Source organism: Ursus arctos, unplaced genomic scaffold, assembly GCF_023065955.2.
Source record: "Ursus arctos isolate Adak ecotype North America unplaced genomic scaffold, UrsArc2.0 scaffold_2, whole genome shotgun sequence".
Classification (NCBI taxonomy): Eukaryota; Metazoa; Chordata; class Mammalia; order Carnivora; family Ursidae; genus Ursus; species Ursus arctos.
The window spans coordinates 89,523,884-89,530,452 of NW_026622874.1; positions in this window are offsets into that span (position 1 = coordinate 89,523,884).

The window sequence follows — 6,569 nt, forward strand, 5'->3', positions numbered from 1 at the left end:
TCCATTCATCAATCAATGGACACTTGGACTGTTTCCATAATTTGACTATTGTAAATAATGCTGCTATAAACATCGGGGTGTATGTATCCTTTTGAATTAGTGTTTTTGTATTCTTTGGGTAAATACCCAGTAGTGCAATTACTGGGCTTGTACTATTTTTAACTTTTTAAGGAATCTCCATACTCTTTTCCACAGTGGCTGCTCGGGTTTTCATTCCCACCAGCAGTTCCTTTTTCTCCACATCCTCCCCAGCACTTGTCATTTCTTGTGTTTTTGATTTTAGCCATTCTGACAGGTGTGAGGTGAGATCTCATTGTAGTTTTGATTTGCATTCCCCTGATGATGAGTGATACTGAGCTTCCTTTCATGTGTCTGTTGGCCATCTGCATGTCTTTGGAGAACTGTCTGTCCATGTCTCCTGCCCATTTTTAATTGGATTATTTGTTTTTTGGGTGTTGAGTTGTATCAGTTCTTTATGTATTTTGGATACTAAGCCTTTGTCAGATATGTCATTTGCAAATATCTGCTCCCATTCTGTAGGTTGCCTTTTGGTTTTGTTGATTGTTTTCTTTTCAGTACAGAAGCTTTTTATTTTGATGAAGTCCCAACAGTTTATTTTTGCTTTTATTTCCCTTGCCACAGGAGACATATCTAGAAAATGTTGTTATGGCTGATGTCAGAGAAATTACTACCTGTGCTCTCTTCTAGGATTTTTATGGTTCCACGTCTCACATTTAGGTGTTTAATATGTTTTGAGTTTATTTTTTGTGCATGGTGTGAGAAAGTGAAGTTTCATTTTTTTGCATGTGGCTGTCCAGTTTTCCCAACACTATTGAAGAGACTTTTTCCCGTTGTATATTCTTTCCTCCTTTGTTGAAGGTTAATTGGCCTGCATCTTAACTTCTCAATGAAGATTTTGTTGTAATTTGTTTCATGAAGACTTGCTTTCATCCGTTTGTCTCAGAATCCTGTTCTATTTCATGCCTACGGACTACATTTAAGGACAGAGAAGTTGCTGTTCCTGGCTGTTTTCTAAAAGCCACTGTTCTACAATACAGAATGACCAGATAATAATAGTAATTTCTATTTATTGAGGGTCTTCTATGTGCGAGGCACTGAACAAGGTGTTTTATGTGTTTTCTTAACATAAAAGCCTGGCTTGAGAATTCGGCATCCTCTGGTCCTACCCATCAGCAAATAATATTTTCTACCAAGTCACTCAAGCCAGACATGGAAGAGTCTTTTCTTCCCTTTTCCCTCCACATACAAAATCTTTGATTCTATGTTTAAAATATTCTTTGAATCCATCTACTTCCCTTCAGCTCCACTGCTCCCACCCTAACGTAAGACAGCACCATCTGTCACCTAGACTGTTGCATTAGAGAGCCTCCTAAATAATACCCCATTCTTACCCTTGCCCCCCCAATTCTGTTTAGCACACAGCGGAGTAATAGTTTTACAATGCACGTACAGTTATGCCCTTCCCCCCTTACCCTCTCTTTTAGAATAGAAGCCCTGTTCCTGCCATGACCCAGCCACTGCCCGTCTCTCCATCTCCCCCACCTCCACCCATGTGCTCTAAGGTTCTTTGCATCTCCCGGAAACACACCAAGCTTTTCCTGCCTCTCTCTGGAATGTTCTTTCCTTTGCTCTTTGCCTGATAGCCTCCTCTTCAGTTCTCTGGTCTCAGTAATTCCATTTCCTCAGAGAGACCCTTCCTGACCTCTCGAACTAAAATGTAGATGCCCTTCCTGCTTCTCGTCTTCACAGTATCACCTTATCAGACTTTGCAGTTTTTAATGTTGACTTTTTTTTTTTTATTGTCAGTCTCCTATACTAGATAGTAAGTTCCTGGAACACAGAGACTATATCTTTTCTTGTCCATTTTTGTATCTCTGACACCTAGCAAAGTGTCTAGCACATTCTAGGAACCCAGGAAAATACTTGGTAAATGATTAATTCTCCCAGAAACCTCTGGCATGTCATTTTACTGATGAGAAAACAGGCTCAACTGGATCAAGTCCCTTAGACAAGGCCCCTCAGGTAGTGCCGTCATGGTGAGCTGGTGCTTCAGTCCAAGCCTGACCTGAGCACCCCTCTTTCCATCCACTCCCCCAGGCCTGTCCCCTTCATTTGAAAATGAATACTGCTGCCATATCAATCGTTTGTTCAAAAACCTTCTTTGATTCTCTAAAGCCTAACACATTACACCTAAAGTGTTCTGCCTCCACAGTGTGGCCTCACTGCTTTCTTGTGCACAGTACGCCTCCTGCCTGTCTCCTTACACTCCTTCACTTTCTGCTGCTTCCAGATGTCCATACACCCTCTCCCCTCTCCCTAGGACATCCCAGCCTCATTAAGGGCTCAGCTGTTTTCAGTGCCATTCCTCCTTACATAACTGCTCCAACCTCCAAATGGTAATAAAGTCAGCTTCAGCTTAACATAATATTTATTTTTTTGCTTATTTCCTGTGTTCGTCTTATGTCATTAACTTTGTAGGGAGGGGGTCACATACTCCTCTAGAGTCTATCGGAATGGGAGAGGAGGACATTTTGTAACCGTAACGCAGCCCGCCTCCAGTACTTGCCCCAAAGGAGACATGATTTTTATTTCTCACACCTGCCCACCCCTAGAGACTCCGCCAGTACAGGTGGGCATGCATTGGAAAAGGGCGGAGAACCGCTGCACAAAATGGCCAACTCGGGGGGGAAAAAGGAAACCACAGCCCAACTGGCCTGAAGAAACAGATGCTGTGCTATTTCCATCCCTGTTGACATTCCTTCTTTCACAAAGCTTCCTTTCTTTCTGGCCCAAGCACATTTCTTTTGAGCCCGATGAAGAAAAGCGTTTCTGTTTCTCGTTGACCTCTCCGATCACATGTATGAAGATGACTGTCTATGAGATATTGTAATTTGGTGAATCAAATGGAACTCCTGTTGAACAAATGAAAGATGGCTGGAGTAAAATTTAAAAGGAGGTAACAGGAAGCGACCAGGTAGACGTGTGGCCTCTGACTATCAGAGAACTTCCTGGAGCCAGCACGGCCATTGGCCACAGACAGCAGGTGCACCCGCAAGGCCAGAGAGAGGCTGGTGTCCGCAGGGGCCACAGGAGGCGCTTGAAGAGAGCATCAGCCATGAAGAATCATAGAATTTAAAAATGAGAGGGAAAAAAAACCCTCAGTAATCACTTAATCAAGTAATCCATCTAGTAATACTTAACTAGGAATGTGTCATGGTCCAGGCTCTGTGCTAACCATTTTACATGTTTAAACTCCTTTAATTCTCATAATTACCATCTGAGGTATGTTCTGTTACGACCTACATTTTACGAACATTGGCTCCGGGGGGTAAAGTACCGAGTACAGCTAGTAACAGAGTCGGGATTCAAACACAGGCAATCTGGCTCCAGAGCCGACACCCTAACCACTACTCTGCATCTCAATAATTATCTTTATACTAGAATAGAAACTTGCCATTAGCATTGACTTGCAACTGTTTAAGTACCTCCCTTGTACTTAGTAATTTGCCAGGTATAATTGGGTGGTGTGCCAGGAAGCATAGGCAGATCACTGCCCTTGGGAATTTATGGTCTTGGTAAAAATCAAGAAAAATGCCCATGAAACAATTATTTCAGGTTCTAACAAAATGTATATAGCATCACCTACCAAAACCTGGCTAGTAGGTGATAGATAAGTAGTGGTCTAGGCAAGACTTCGTTTAGTGTTACCCCCAAATCTGTATTTCTAAAGGAACTATAGATCCTGGAGCTGTCTGGGCTTCTCTCTGGAGAGGTCAATATTTTCAGCATTGAGTTCCCTTTCCTGCTTGTCACTATCCCTTGCAGTCTTCTGCAGAGACTTTGGGTCTTTGTGTAAAACAGAACACTCCCTCCTTAGTTATTCTGAATTGGGCAAAAGAAGTAATTTTTATTCATTTTGTGTTGAAATCCTAACAAAGCAGTTCATTATTTGAGTAGTGGAGCAGTTCATTATTTGAGTACTGGGTGTTGTATGTGTGTGTGTGAGTGTGAGAGAGAGTAGTTTTGTTAGAGATAAAAATAAATGACTTTGATTCTTCCTTTGGAGCTGATTATTGCCAAAGATCCAAAATTGAATCATTTTCACAATAAAACCACTATTTTTGTTCTTACGTATTATGGAAATGGCTCTAAGGCCTTACCCTGAGAAAGCCTAAAATGCCCTCTATTGGCCAAACATGGAATGACTGCTGAATGTATGAAAAAGTTTTCAAGTTGAAAAACAATCAAGGAAATATATCTTGCATGTGTGCAAAGCTTTCTCTACAAAACTGTCCATTGCAATATAGTTTATGGAAATAAAAAAGTTGAAGCAATCTAGCAAAAGGGGGTACTGGTTAAATGAATAGAACTCAGCTAATAAATACGATATTGTAGAAAAAGATTTAATAACACAGAAATGTTCATGTTACATTAAGTGAAAACTTGAGATCACAAAGCTGTTTATTATGATGCCATCTTTATTATTTAAAGGATAGATAGGAAACTAAATAGAATAGCTAAGTTGATAGACAACTGAAAGGACATGTTCCAAAATGTTAACAGTGTTATCTCTTGGTGGTGGAATTGTGGGGATTCTTGTTTTCTTCTTTCTGCTTAACTCTGTTTTCTAAATGTGCTATGATCAACATGAACTATTTTTGTAAAAAAGCAAACAATGAGTTATTTCTTATTATGTTCTTAGATATCATTAGTTTGTTCTAAAAGAGACATGGAAATTATTTACAGGAAAGGTTTCAGAACTTCAGTGGAATGGACAGCTTCCCATGATGTCATTTCAATAGTGATTTATTTCAGTCGACATATTTTCCAAGAATGTCACCATCTCTAAATAAGAAATAATCCTCGTGGTCCAGAACTACTTTGGGGCCTCCATATTCTGGGAGAAGAACTTTATCTCCAACTTTCAGGCTAATTGGTTGAATCTCTCCACGCTTTCCTTTAGCGCCTGATCCAACAGCCACTACTGTTGCCTGCCTGCAGTACTTTTCCTCGACACTTCTCTGGAAGCATAATGTCTCCTTTTGGTTACGTTTTGGCTGCACTGCTTGCAACTAAAACTCAGCCAAAGAGGGGAAGAAACTTTCTCAATGCCTATCCTGCAGTGACTGGCTGCTGGAGTTCCTACTCTGCTCTCATGCCATCACCACCGCAAGGAGACCCCAAAAACAGTATGTTTTTTTAAAGAAATAAGAGATCGAACCCCCTAATCCTACAGATAAAAAAAAACAAAAACAAAAAAAACTGGGATCTTGAGTAGTGCTGCAACTTACCCAAAACTACACATCTAGTTAGACTTAACACTGACTTTCAGTTCCCTTATTTTCTAATAAGTCATTTATCCAATCTTTGGGTGATAAATTAGTAGTGTTAATAATCTGAAGATTTGGCTATTGATTGATCTTCACAAATGAATAACAGACTTGAATCAGAAAGGAAGCAGGGTATCAGCCATTCGGACGTTTGGATGGAGCATGTTTGAAAAGATCACAATGCAGGTAGGATGGATTTATTTATCTTATACGGGGGTTGGCAAATTACGGCCAGTGAGCCAGATCTGGCCACACCTACCAGATATGTCTTGTCTGTGGCTGCTTTCTCTCGCTACAGGTCGAGTAGAGACAAACTATATGGCCTACCAAGCTGAAAATATTTCCTGTGTGTCCCTTAACAGGAAAAATGCGCAAACCCCTACTCTTAGAGATTATTTTAATTCTATCGTGCCTCAGGATATTTAAATATTTCACTATACCTTAATGTCTCTAGCCAACCAAAGGGACTCTTAGCTGGCAACGTCAAGAAATGTCAGAACAAACATCAGAGCGAGGAAGCCCCCAAATGGCAAGTTGTTTTTCCCTGATACTCTTTTTCCGCCTCAGAGAAGCAGGCCCTTCGCAGCCTCAAATCCAACAAAGTCTCTGAGTGGGCCGGGATGCCTAGGAAGACAAAGAATGTAGAATGGTGGAGAGGCCCCAAAAGAAGGGAACATCAGAAGACAGGGTGCATTTTCTTAGGGTGCAGGGGATTGTATGTCCCCTAAATTCTTTTTCCACTTGATGGAATCATGTCGAGGTAATAGATACTTAAGCTGGGAAGTGCTTAAGCCTGAAACGATAGACCAGTGAAAATGCCACACAAACTGGGCGTGAGGTGGGAGGGAGAATTGGGGGTGTGGTTCCAATATACTCACCCATTGACTGTAATGCTTCCAGAGGTGACTGGAACCAGCCTCATTTAGAGATATTAGGTATGAGAAAGTAACAGGCAATAGTAGGTAGGACATGATGGACCTTCAAACCACATCCATGAAACACCATTTTCATGGAATTCTAGATGTTATTTTTGCATCTGTTTCATATGTTATTTTTGTTTTATTCTAATTAATAAGTGAAAATATAAAACAACATTCATCAAGAGCCTACACGTTAAGAGCTTGAGATGAGAGCCCTACAGGGCCTGTGTCATCTTACACCGTGAAGATGTCCATGGTTACCAGTGTGCACCCCAATCCAAAGAGCATTCCCTTAGTG